Source organism: Schistocerca cancellata, chromosome 1, assembly GCF_023864275.1.
Source record: "Schistocerca cancellata isolate TAMUIC-IGC-003103 chromosome 1, iqSchCanc2.1, whole genome shotgun sequence".
NCBI lineage: Eukaryota > Metazoa > Arthropoda > Insecta > Orthoptera > Acrididae > Schistocerca > Schistocerca cancellata.
In genome coordinates, this window is record NC_064626.1 from 20,037,272 (window position 1) to 20,051,377 (window position 14,106).

A 14,106-nucleotide genomic window follows, 5' to 3' on the forward strand; every position below is an offset into this window, starting at 1 on the left:
ATCCATAACTGCCTGCTGTATATCCTGATCCAATAGGAATCATCAACTCTTCAAGGCCTTTTTAAAGGGACTGAAGGCATGATAATCATATGGGGAGAGATCAAGAGTGTTGGGTGGGTACTCATTTAAACTTGAGTACACATAATTTATGCATTATGACATTTGTGATGTGGAGATGTGTATCATCATAAAGCAGCAGCCCATTGACATGCATGTTGCCCATACATATTCTTCATTCTCTGATGGATGTCTTGGATGGCCGGCCGGTGTGGCGAGTGGTTCTAAGCACTTCAGTCTGGAACTGCGCGACTGCTACGGTCGCAGGTTCGAATCCTGCCTCGAGCATGGATGTGTGTGATGTCCTTAGGCTAGTTAGGTTTAAGTAGTTCTAAGTTCTAGGGGACTGATGGCCCCAGATGTTACGTCCCATAGTGCTCAGAGCCATTTGAGCCATTTGTCTTGGATATCTACCATTGTTTGTTCTTCAACAGCCAAGTAAAGAATAACAGTATGTTGGTCCTGTTTGGACATGTTTGGTAATAACATTGCATTAGTTCACATTTATTGCATGCATTTTAGGAAAACATGAATGCCACACTAATCCTTTACCTCCACATTGATGCTTAAATACGTGACTAGAGTCATGCTACATTGCATATATGCTGTAGCAACGCCCTTAAACTTTTTGATCACCCCTTATATTATTAGGATTAGGACAATTTTGTGAATCTGATGGACAGTAGAAATTAATGAGCTGTAAAGAAAAAGAAGTTGGTATGGCTAGGAGAGGGACTTCTCAGCTCCATAATCAAAAAGGGTTTTCTTCCTCTGCACACAATTGGACCCTTCCTTTATGGTGTATGAGGTATATGTTTAAGTGTGTCTGTAGAATGCAGGTGACTGTAGTGTGTGGTGCCATGTTTGTGTCTTATGACAGTAAGAGAAAGGATAGTGTGAAGCACAGTGCTGGCACATAGACTACTCCTCTCACATAGCACCAAGGGAACCACTAAGCTTAACATTCCCATCCAAATGATGGATCAATATCAACAGCATTGTCTGCTCCATGCGACGTTATGGAAGTATGTTCAATACCCGTGACATTGGCACAAAAGCCTGGTGATATGAAAACCAATGCCACTATCACTCCTCCTCGTATTGCTCAAATACTGCTAATGAACAGTTCTTCAACAACTAGGATTCAAACCTTCCACCTCCATGTCAAACAACAGTACACAGATATACATTATTCACCTTGCCTATGGAGAAAGGCTGATGGGCAATACTGAATAGTCAGCAAAAGAGCTAAAGCACTCATTTTCTTCAGTAGCATTGTTGTGCGTACAACTTAAATTTTTTCGACTGCAGCAGTTAAACTATGAAGGCTATTATAATAATATCATTCTGCAAAGAATGTTTGATGGTCCTGGAAATCCTCAGTATGGTGACACATCAAATAGTTGCCTGAGATGTGCAGAAGGGCTTCCACATAGTTTGGACAGCAGACAGGATATACTAATTGCTCGAAGCTGTGAGACTTGTTCCAAGACATACTTTGACAGTCCTGCAAATAAGAGCATTGACCTAAATATCCAGGGTTCTATGGTTACATCATGGTCTTCCATGAGACTTTTTCTGAGAGGTAGTTTTACAATTGCCTACAATCCACAGCAGAGTGAAAGATTAACTTTAGAATTGCAGTTCACACGCAGTGAACTTTGAATTCCATCATCGAGGAAATCCTTCATGGATGTGGAATGGGTGCAGAAGAAGTTACTGCAGGGTACTTTTATGAAGCCTGCTAACAGAAAAGTTTAACTAGTGCTAATCTTCTCATACTCATGATTATGGGAATTACTGTTAATGCATATTAGCAGAAAAGCTCCTTTCTTTTCACTTCTCAGGTGCTGTTTCTATCTAATATCATGCTTTAAAAAAGCAGTAATATAACTTTACTCAGATCACTGTCAGCTGTCTACATACTGGCAAGGCAAGGCATGTTTAACCTAAACAGTAGCTAATACAGAATTTGCAGTGATGAGTCTTGAAATCTCAATAAATTATAGGAGCTATTCTTAATGAGGAGTTACTTTATTTTTTTTTAAATATCTGAGGATTATCCATTTACATGTCTACCATTGATGTATTTCAACAGTATCATGAAAAGGATAGACTGCTACTCACCGTACAGAAGAGATGTTGAGTGACAGACAGGCACATCAAAAAGACTGCCATAAATATGAGATTTTGGCCATGCAAGTATAATACACACACACACACACACACACACACACACACACACACACACACGATCACTGTCTCTGGCCACTGTGGCTGGACTGCAAGCAGCTGTGCCTGATGAGAAAAGCAATCTCTGAATCATGGGCATACGGAGGAGGCTGTGGGGGAGGGGGGGGGGGGAGGAGACAGCAAGGTAGCGGTGGTGTAGTGTTTCTTGTAGGAGGATGCAGGGACATGGTGCAGACAGGGTAGGGCTGCCAGGTGCAGTCAGGACATTTGAGGGGGAGAGAGGCAGAAAAAGAAAGAAGTGCAGGAAAGGGCTAGTAGGTATATTGTTGGAATAGAATGCTGAGTAGTGTTGGAGTGGGAGCAGGCAAAGGGATAGGTGGGTGAAAGACAGAGTAGCGAACTTTGATGACAGGGGGTTTGGAAATGCAGGATACGTCATATTGCAGGAAGAGTTTCCACTAGTGCAATTCAGAAAAGCTGGTGTTGGTAGAAAGGATCCAGATGGTGCAGGGTGTGATGCAGTCATTGGAGTGAAACACGTTTGTTGGGCAGCATGTTCAGCAACTGGGTTGTCCAGCTGTCTGTTAGCCACAGTTTTTTGGTGGCCATTCATGCAGACAAACAGCTAGTTGGTTGTTATGCCCACATAAAAAACAGCACAGAGGTTGCAGCTTAGTTTGTAGATCACATGACTGCTTCAACAGTAGCCCCACTGTTGATGGGACAGGTGATGCCTGTGACTAGACTGGAATAGGTGGTGGTGGGAGGATGTATGGGACGGGTGTTGTAACGTATTACAGACTTTTGATCTCTTCCCTGACCTAGATAAAGATGTATAGTCTATGTGGACCAGGATTTTCAACTATCTGGAAATTACTTTTAGTTCTTGTATTGTGGTTCAGAGTTTTGGTGTTCATTCTAAATTTACTCTTGTTGTTAACCACAAATGCAGTCACGTAATGTATGTCTTGGCATATAAGTCCCTAGGTCCCTGCAGAGGCTTCTGCAAGCTGTTTGGTTATAACCTTTATGTAATATTCTTACTGCACATTTCTGTACAAGAAATACTTTTTTCATCCTTAGCTGCAATGTCCCAGAAGATTACATCAAGTATGCTAACTATCTTGTCTGCAGATCACCACAATGAGACAGATTTATATGTGAAAAGCAGGCAAAATTCAGCATTTGTTTAACTCATCCACATACGTGCCAAGACAGTTTCAGGGCCAGTTTGAGAACATTTTTTCATACAAGTGACTTACATTTGAGACATTTCACCTGCATTAGTCTTCACTATTAATTATGGTACACGCTGTATACAAACCTTGTACTTGTGTGCCTTAGTGCCAATCTCAGGTTGGGGCCCCAAAAGGCCACTATTAACTGTGATATGTTCTGTAAAGAAATATTGTAGTTGTGGCACATCTGACACTACTCCCAGCATGGTGCTCAGTGCCTTTGTCACTTGGACCTTAATTGGCCCTACTTAATTTACTGACTATCTGAATATGTCAGAACACAACAGAGCTTCACTGAGAATGTCTCCACTGGTCTCCACAGTAAGTTTTGTATGGAATTCCATAATATTAATCTTTTGTATCAAAAGGAAAATTCACTCAAGAATAATAAAAAAGTGTAAGACAGAACTGCTGGCCAGAACTTATCTTCAGCAGATGAAAACCATTGCTGTCAATAGGCACATATAGAAATACACACATCAAAAAAAGTTTTCATCATCTCAGTTCTGAGAGTACCAGAACCTGTACAGAAAATTGGAAAAGAGATCAACATAAACATCATTTCCACCGTTTTTATTGCTCATGAAAACAACATATTACATGTTGCACCACCATACAGAAAGATCTTCAGAGGTGGTCCTCCAGATTGCTGTACACACCGCTACCTCTAATACCAAGTAGCATGTCCTCTTGCATTCATACATGCCTGTATTCATCGCGGCATACTATCCACAAGTTCATCAAGGCACTGTTGGTCCAGATTGTCCCACTCTTCAACAGTGATTTGGCGTAGCTCCTCAACAGCGATTTGGCGTAGATCCCTCAGAATGGTTGGTGGGTCATGTTGTCCATAAACAGCCCTTTTCAATCCGTCCTACGCCTGTTCATTAGGGTAAATGTCTATAGAACATGCTGGCCACTCTAGTCGAGTGATATCGTTATCCTGAAGGAAGTCATTCACAAGATGTGCATGAAGGGGGTGCGAATTTTCGTCCATGAAGATGAATGCCTCACCAATATGCTGCCGGTATGGTTGCACTATTGGTCGGAGGGTGGCGTACACATATCATACAGGTGTTATGGTGCCTTCCACAACCACCATGGCATACATTGGCCCCATATAATGCCACCCCCCAAAACAGCAGGGAACCTTCTTCTTGCTGCACTCAGTGGACAGTGTGTCTAAGGTGTTCAGCCTGACTGGGTTGCCTCCAAACATGTCTCTGACGATTGTCTGGTTGAAGGCCTATCCAACACTCTTTGGTGAAGAGCACATGATGCCAATCCTGAGCGGTCCATTCAGCATGTTGTTGGGCCATTTGTACCATGTTGCATGGTGACATGGTTGCAAAGCTGGACCTCGCCATGGATGTCAGGAGGGAAGTTGCACATCATGCAGCCTATTGCGCACAGTTTGAGTCATAACACGATGTCCTGTGGCTGCACAAAATGCATTATTCAACATGGTGGCGTTGCTGTCAGGGTTCCTCCGAGCCATAATCTGTAGGTAATGGTCATCCACTGCAGCAGTAGCCCTTGAGTGGCCTGAGCAAGGCATGTCATCGACAGTTCCTGTCTCTCTGTATCTCCTCCATGTCCGAACAACATCGCTTTGGTTCACTCCAAGATGCCTGGACACTTCCCTTGATGAGAGCCCTGCCTAGCACAAAGTAACAATGCAGACGTAATTGAACCAAGGTATTGACTGTCTAGGCATGATTGAAATACAAACAACATGAGCCGTGTACCTCCTTCCTGGTGGAATGATTTTAGCTGATCAGCTATCAGACCCCCTGCGTCTAGTAGGCGTTGCTCATGCATGTTTGTTTATATCTTTGGCAGATTTAGTGACATCTCTGAACAGTCAAAGGGACTGTGTCTATGATAAAATATCCACAGTCAATGTTGATCTTCAGGAGTTCTGGGAACCGGGGTGATACAAAACTTTTTTTGATGTGTGTTCGTGAGACTATCCTAGCTTCTGATACTAATAGCTCCACCTTTGAGGAGAAGAGAGAGATGGTTTGGCAAAAGTTAAAAAGGAAGGTGAGATCACTAAGTGTCCAGGATGAGAGCGGTCAACCAAAATGAGGACAAGGATAGACCAACTTGAAAGATAGGGGCAGGGGTGGAGGTGGTTGATGGTCAGAGACAGTCTGAAGTCAATGATATGGATTGGTAAGCACCAGTCCAGAGATGATCAAGATAATAGAGAAGCAAAATAAATTAAGAGGTAAAGGAAAAAGAAATTAAGTACTAAATAAATACAGAAACAGAGCAACAGAAAACAAAAAGGGGAGAGAGAAGGATTAGGATGAGAAAGTAAAAGTAAAAAGAAAATAAAGGAAATGGTGTAACATAATGGAGGAGGGAATGTGTTAATGGAGGTAAAGTCCAGGAGTGTATTGGGATGCAAGGATATTTTGGAGGGCAAGTTTTGATCTATAGAGTTCAGGGAAAGTATTAGTAGTATCGAGGGATTCAAATAACCCATGTGATGTAGCAGAGCAATCTTGCTGTAGAGCACATACAGTTACTCGGTACTGGGAGTTGGCATGGTGACAGTTCTTCTATACAAATTGATGCACTTAGCTCGTTTAGTGTTGATCATTCCTACATAAAATGCTGTATGGTAGTTACAAGTTAAATGGTGATAAATAAGTAATAGTTTTACAAGCTGCTCTGCCCTCCATATTGGGGATTTGCCAGTGGTGGATCTGGAGTGGATGGAAGTGGGATATTGCCTTGGAAAGGCTTTCAGTGGTACAATTGCAAGGGTAGGAAATTTGGGTTAAGGATAATGGGTTGAGAATGTCATATGGCTTAACTGACAATGATAGTAGTCTAAGAAAAAGTTCTGATAAACACAGTCACAATAGTTTATAATACTTGACAGCATCAGTTGAGGGAGTCATAGTGATCTCAACTATTCATTATACATTTTAATGGTGTTGTTCTCAATAAGCTGTAGTAATTTTATTATATTATATTGCAGTCAAGACCATTAACAATCACAACACTAGATTAAAAGGAAAGTTACATGTCACCCAGCTAATATGCACTTGCGTCAGGGAGGTACATGCTACATTGGAATAAAACTGTTCAACATGTTGCCTGATGATTTAAAACATATACTAAATATAAATGCATTTGAAACATCTACCATACCACTGCTTCTTTGCAGTAAGTGAATACATGAAGCACAATTTACGTAATTTGTGATGTTTAGGCTTATATACAATCTTGATTATTTATTTATGAACACTAGATATAAGCCATAGTAAATATCATCTTGCACACTGCACTGCACATGATCAACAGGATAAATAAATAAATCTCACTTTCTTGAGATGAGGTAAACTTGTCAAAAACATCACTATACTTACACTACAATAATGTAGGATCATCATATGCATGCACTATCACTGTTGGGCAGAATTATTACAAGATTTATTTGAATTCAGAGATTTCCTGTGAAGATAAACCATTCATTACACCATTGTACACTAATATTTTAAGCATAGGCCTTAAAAGGGGTGAGATGTTGATGATTCTACCTATCTCTGATAATTTGGCTGTTTATATAGCCTCCTATTGATGTTATCCTTAGGATGTTGCACACAGTGAAAAGAGTACATTAAAAATTCACCCAAATATACTGTTGTTGTTGTTGTTGTTGTGGTCTTCAGTCCTGAGACTGGTTTGGTGCAGCTCTCCATGCTATTCTATCCTGTGCAAGCTTCTTCATCTCCCAGTACCTACTGCAACCTACATCCTTCTGAATCTGCTTAGTGTATTCATCTCTTGGTCTCCCCCTACGATTTTTACCCTCCACGCTGCCCTCCAATACTAAATTGGTGATCCCTTGATGCCTCAGAACATATCCTACCAACCGATCCCTTCTTCTGGTCAAGTTGTGCCACAAACTTCTCTTCTCCCCAGTCCTATTCAATACTTCCTCATTAGTTCCATGATCTACCCATATAATCTTCAACATTCTTCTGTAGCACCACATTTCGAAAGCTTCTATTCTCTTCTTGTCCAAACTATTTACCGTCCATGTTTCGCTTCCATACATGGCTACACTCCATACAAATACTTTCAGAAATGACTTCCTGACACTTAAATCTGTACTGGATGTTAACAAATTTCTCTTCTTCAGAAACGCTTTCCTTGCCATTGCCAGTCTACATTTTATATCCTCTCTACTTCGACCATCATCAGTTATTTTGCTCCACAAATAGCAAAACTCATTTACTACTTTAAGTGTCTCATTTCCTAATCTAATACCCTCAACATCACCCGACTTAATTCGACTACATTCCATTATCCTCGTTTTGCTTTTGTTGATGTTCATCTTATATCCTCCTTTCAAGACACTGTCCATTCCGTTCAACTGCTCTTCCAAGTCCTTTGCTGTCTCTGACAGAATTACAATGTCATCGGCGAACCTCAAAGTTTTTATTTCTTCTCCATGGATTTTAATACCTACTCCAAATTTTTCTTTTGTTTCCTTTACTGCTTGCTCAATATACAGATTGAATAACATCGGGGAGAGGCTACAACCCTGTCTTACTCCCTTCCCAACCACTGCTTCCCTTTCATGTCCCTCGACTCTTATAACTGCCATCTGGTTTCGGTACAAATTGTAAATAGCCTTTCGCTCCCTGTATTTTACCCCTGCCACCTTCAGAATTTGAAAGAGAGTATTCCAGTCAACATTGTCAAAAGCTTTCTCTAAGTCTACAAATGCTAGAAACGTAGGTTTGCCTTTCCTTAATCTTTCTTCTAAGATAAGTCGTAAGGTCAATATTGCCTCACGTGTTCCAGTATTTCTACGGAATTCAAACTGATCTTCCCCGAGGTCAGCTTCTACTAGTTTTTCCATTCATCTGTAAAGAATTCGTGTTAGTATTTTGTAGCTGTGGCTTATTAAACTGATTGTTCGGTAATTTTCACATCTGTCAACACCTGCTTTCTTTGGGATTGGAATTATTATATTCTTCTTGAAGTCTGAGGGTATTTCGCCTGTTTCATACATCTTGCTCACCAGATGGTAGAGTTTTGTCAGGACTGGCTCTCCCAAGGCCGTCAGTAGTTCCAATGGAATGTTGCCTACTCCGGGGGCCTTGTTTCGACTCAGGTCTTTCAGTGCTCTGTCAAACTCTTCACGCAGTATCGTATCTCCCATTTCATCTTCATCTACATCCTCTTCCATTTCCATAATATTGTCCTCAAGTACATTGCCCTTGTATAGACTTTCTAATACTCCTTCCACCTTTCTGCTTTCCCTTCTTTGCGTAGAACTGGGTTTCCATCTGAGCTGTTGATATTCATACAAGTGGTTCTCTTTTCTCCAAAGGTCTCTTTAATTTTCCTGTAGGCAGTATCTATCTTACCCCTATTGAGATAAGCCTCTACATCCTTACATTTGTCCTCTAACCATCCCTGCTTAGCCATTTTGCACTTCCTGTCGATCTCATTTTTGAGACGTTTGTATTCCTTTTTGCCTGTTTCATTTACCACGTTTTTATGTTTCCTCCTTTCATCAATTAAATTCAATATTTCCTCTGTTACCCAAGGATTTCTACTAGCCGTCATCTTTTTACCTACTTGATCCTCTGCAGCCTTCACTGCTTCATCCCTCAGAGCTACCCATTCTTCTTCTACTGTATTTCATTCCCCCATTCCTATCAATTGTTCCCTAATGCTCTTCCTGAAACTCTGTACAGCCTCTGGTTCTTTCAGTTTATCCAGGTACCATCTCCTTAAATTCCCACATTTTGCAGTTTTTTCAAATTTAATCTGTAGTTCATAACCAATAGATTGTGGTCAGAGTCCACATCTGCCCCTGGAAATGTCTTACAATTTAAAACCAGGTTCCTAAATCTCCGTCTTACCATTATATAATCTATCTGATACCTTTTAGTATCTCCAGGATTCTTTCATGTATACAACCTTCTTTTATGATTCTTGAACCAAGTGTTAGCTATGATTAAGTTATGCTCTGTGCAAAATTCCGGCAGACGGCTTCCTCTTTCATTTCTTAGCCCCAATCCATATTCACCTACTACGTTTCCTTCTCTCCCTTTTCCTACACTTGAATTCCAGTCACCCATGACTATTAAATTTTCGTCTCCCTTAACTATCTGAATAATTTCTTTTATTTCATCATACATTTCATCAATTTCTTCGTCATCTGCAGAGCTAGTTGGCATATAAACTTGTACTACTGTAGTAGGTGTGGGCTTCGTATCTATCTTGGCCACAATAATGCATTCACTATGCTGTTTGTAGTAGCTTACCCGCATTCCTATTTTCCTATTCATTATTAAACCTACTCCTGCATTACCCCTATTTGACTTTGTGTTTATAACCCTGTAGTCACCTGACCAGAAGTCTTGTTCCTCCTGCCATCGAACTTCACTAATTCCCACTATATCTAACTTTAACCTATCCATTTCTCTTTTCAAATTTTCTAACCTGCCTGCCCGATTAAGTGATCTGACATTCCATGCTCCGATCCGTAGAACGCCAGTTTTCTTTCTCCTGATAACGACGTCCTCTTGAGTAGTGCCGGAGATCCGAATGGGGGACTATTTTACCTCCGGAATATTTTACCCAAGAGGATGCCATCATCATTTAATCATACAGTAAAGCTGCATGCCCTCGGGAAAAATTACGGCCGTAGTTTCCCCTTGCTTTCAGCCGTTCGCAGTACCAGCACAGCAAGTCCGTTTTGGTTATTGTTACAAGGCCAGATCAGTCAATCATCCAGACTGTTGCCCTTGCAACTACTGAAAAGGCTGCTGCCCCTCTTTAGGAACCACACGTTTGTCTGGCCTCTCAACAGATACCCCTCCGTTGTGGTTGTACCTACGGTACAGCTATCTGTATCGCTGAGGCACGCAAGCCTCCCCACCAACGGCAAGGTCCGTGGTTCATGGGGGGGGGGGGGGGGCAAATATACTATATTTGTGAAATTTGCAACACCTAGAAACAATGACCGAAACTCCAATTTAGAGGACATCCTACAGCAGTCCATCAGCATTAGTGATTCAGAAACATTAGACAAAGTGTCAGTATGCCTTACTGAAGTCGATGACTGGAATATCAATATGCAAGATAGTTCAAATGTGAAGAGTGATTAGTCTCAAGGATTAATGGGATGAGTTTGTCATAGTGTGATATTTCCTGCTGCTTTGACAGTGGTACATGTTTGGAGCCAGAAACCATAAGGGGGGCGCAGGCAATGATGAGCAAGTACAGGGTCCTGCAGGAAGACAAGAGCATGGGATAGCCACCATCATATCAGCATATTTGCAACAGACTTTTTGCACTTTTAAGTTGGAGCTGTATCTGGATCCAGGTGCATCAACACATATATGTCTAGATTCATCAGACGTATGGAAAATCCCTGACATGGTCGACATTTTAACCTTCTATCCAGCATCATTAGCATTAACTGAATCACTGAGAAGAACTGGATGTTACAACCATTTGGTGATGGTTATACTTATGAACCTTGGCCAACCAGAATATGGACATGGCTATAAATTATTTTCAGTACTGTTGCCCTTGTTGTTGAAGGCTGAACAACTTTGCATCAAATCATGGCTCAAGTCTCATGTGCAGGGAAGGGTGTTTTAAACTTGTCAGACTGAATGTTTGTCAATTATTTCACACAGATCTGGGTCATTTCAGTCCAAAATGTGATAAAATGTCAAAGAGAAAATGTAAATTTGATGATATTTTACTAAATAAGTTACTTATGATTTGGCAATCAGCCTGTATGAAACAATATTCCAAATTGTAGAGGAATGTGAATTTTCTGATATCAGTACTGGCCAATGCAAATATCATTAGCCAGGACAGGGCACATGACAATAAAAATGAACTCAATTGCTTGTTGTAGTGTCACCCCCTGTGTCGGAATTAAATAATGTTGCTAGCTTAAAGTGAGAAGTTGGCTACATAATACTTCAATGTAAGAGAGTGGACAGTGATAATGAAGGTTTGGATTGGGTCAGGATGTGTGCACAGATAGCTGAAATGGTTCAAGCAGTGGCTGGCAATAAGCAGGAAATCTGACCCAGCTCTGTGAGAAATAATCAACAAACATTTGGTCTGACAAGTTTAAAGCACCCTTCCCTGCACATGAGACTTGAGCCATGATTTGATGCAAAGTTTTTCAAGTCACAGTCCAGCACAAATGTACAACTGTATACATTGTAGCTGAAGTCATGAATTTTACATTCAGTTAATAATATGGAATAAGTGTTAAAAATGCATTAAGCAATAATAAATGAACATGAAGCACAATTTATGCTGTGATGATGCTCCACAGGCTAGTTTCCAAGCACTGTGACATGTAGTGAGCAATGGTGCACACTTGCAGTGGTGTATCTTGTGCCCAGCAATGAGGAAGTGCCCCGGGGTAGTATGCTACTCACTTGTTGCTGTTATCCGACTTTGAATTAGTGTGTGATCTGTTGGTTAGCCGAAACAGGTGATCTTCCACGTGTTGTCATTGAAAAAGTCAGTGCCTAAACTGTTCCATGTCTCTGCCTGCTTTGACCTATAGCCATAAAAAGTTGAGTACGTTACATTCTTGAAATTGCATTTAAGTAAGGTAATGCTACTCATTGGATCCATTTTCATTATGATTCACTGGGCCAAAAATAGTGAAACAGTACAGTCAACATCAGCATTACTATATGCACTGTGATAGTGAAACCACAAACATATATAACTACAATGTGAACAGTGCAGCCCAATTTATGTGACAATTTTAGAAGAATATACCAATTACATTACCAAATCCAAGAAATGGTGTTCACAAGACAGTGAACTATATATTTTACAGCACAGGTATATTATGCAGTGGAGGAGTGGGAGTCAACTATGAGTGATTGTCAGGGGGTGCAAATAGCCTATGTTTTTCCATTAGGCACTGTGAAGTGTAGCAAAACAGTTATTTTTAATCTTCAACTATTAAGTTCCAAGCTAAAGCAATGGGTATGACCATTCTAGTGTTTCAAGTCAAGAAGTGACAGTGGTCTGGATCGTTTGATTTAACCATTTTATGTGTAATGACAAAAGTAGTACAATAATCAATTCAACGTTAATGTACAAGATTCCATAATGCAAGGAGAAGCTTGGGAAGCTGATTCTGTAGGTCGTGAACAGGGCGATGGAGAGGAGAGTGTGATGCAAGAGGTGCGCACTTGGAGGAAAGACAGACACACAACCTCAGTGGTGGGCAATTGGCAAAGAAGGCTGTACCAGAAGCATGTCAAGGGACCATGCAGATTATGTTCATATGTGCAACCTCTAAATGCTGATGGATAAGATCAAATAGCTGCTAGCTTTCGAATTCGATTCATGTACTCATATTTATTTAAAGTGTATTTTAAATCTCTGAATAATGTGATTAGAAACAGAACTGGGCGTTGAAGTCTGTGTGTCTCTCCTAATGAAGTAAGTCTGCTTACACTATATGCTTTTTCCTGCATTGTTTCATTTCTCTGTAGCTGTGTCTTCACTGTTGGTGAGCCATTAGTCTCAGTATACTGTGCTCAGTGCAGGTCTAAAATTCTTCTTATGCTGTCAAGGTGTGGAGTGCAATACACAATGGCAGATGTACTGTTCTGATTACTTTAAAGTCAAGAGAAAGTAAATTTAGAGAGCATAACTGGTATCCATAAGATTAACATTACATTCTCTATACAGGGTGAATTCTCCACTGTGTACAAACTTTAGAGATTGATTGATGAGAGAGTACAGAACAAAAAAGTTCTAATGATCTTATGTCCAGAAATGTATGGTTTCCATTCAAGAGACCATTTATTCAATCATACTTTGTTACAGAGACTGCAGTCTAATACGCTCTGCACCATGCTGCCACAGTTATGGTATGCACGGTTTTCTCCTAGAGGGTGGTGCTGTTCCTCATACGTCGTGTCCTAGCGCTGTCTCCTGCCATTTTGTGTCCAATTCGCTTCCTTGCTGACTCACCTTACAGTCGATGTGATACAGCATCGTAAACAATTGTTCCATATTCGAATCGAGACTTTGTTGACATGGTGTTTACTTACGGAAAGGCAAATGACAATGGGTGGCAGGCAGCTAGTTTGCGTCAGGAAACCCGTCCCCTCCAAGAACAAGCACTGGGTTCAATGTGTGCAACAGTGTTTCGCCATTTGTCCGAGACAGGGTCGTTTCAGGACGCAGGAAATCATGAAGGGTGTACCCGAAATGTTTGGACACTAGACTTGTGATTAACACTGTGGAAGGCGACCGCTATGTCACTACCAGGCAGTTGGCCCGCCACTACACGGTAAGTCAGAAGACCCTGTGGCACATTCTCCAATTGTTACTACCCTTATCAGTTACAGTGTGTGCAGGGTTTACTAGTGACAAACTTTCCACATCAAGAGCGGTTTTGTCACTGGCTTGTTCACCAGGCAACCACGATTCCAGGATTTGTGTCATCCATGCTATTCACAGATGAGGCCGCCTTTATGCGGAGTGGTATCTTCAACTTTCATAACAGCCGTCTGTGAGATAGTATGCAGAATCCCCATAGTGACGTAACAGCAAATCACCAGCATTGTTG

The 14,106-nt window shown here is 41.0% G+C and overlaps 1 protein-coding gene across 2 annotated transcripts in view; it reads right to left on the reverse strand.

Moving 5' to 3' along the window:
• LOC126164648 (solute carrier family 35 member G1-like) overlaps positions 1-14,106 on the reverse strand; it is a 266,941-nt gene that overhangs the window by 14,909 nt on the left and 237,926 nt on the right. The gene's annotated exons all lie outside the window — the stretch shown is intronic.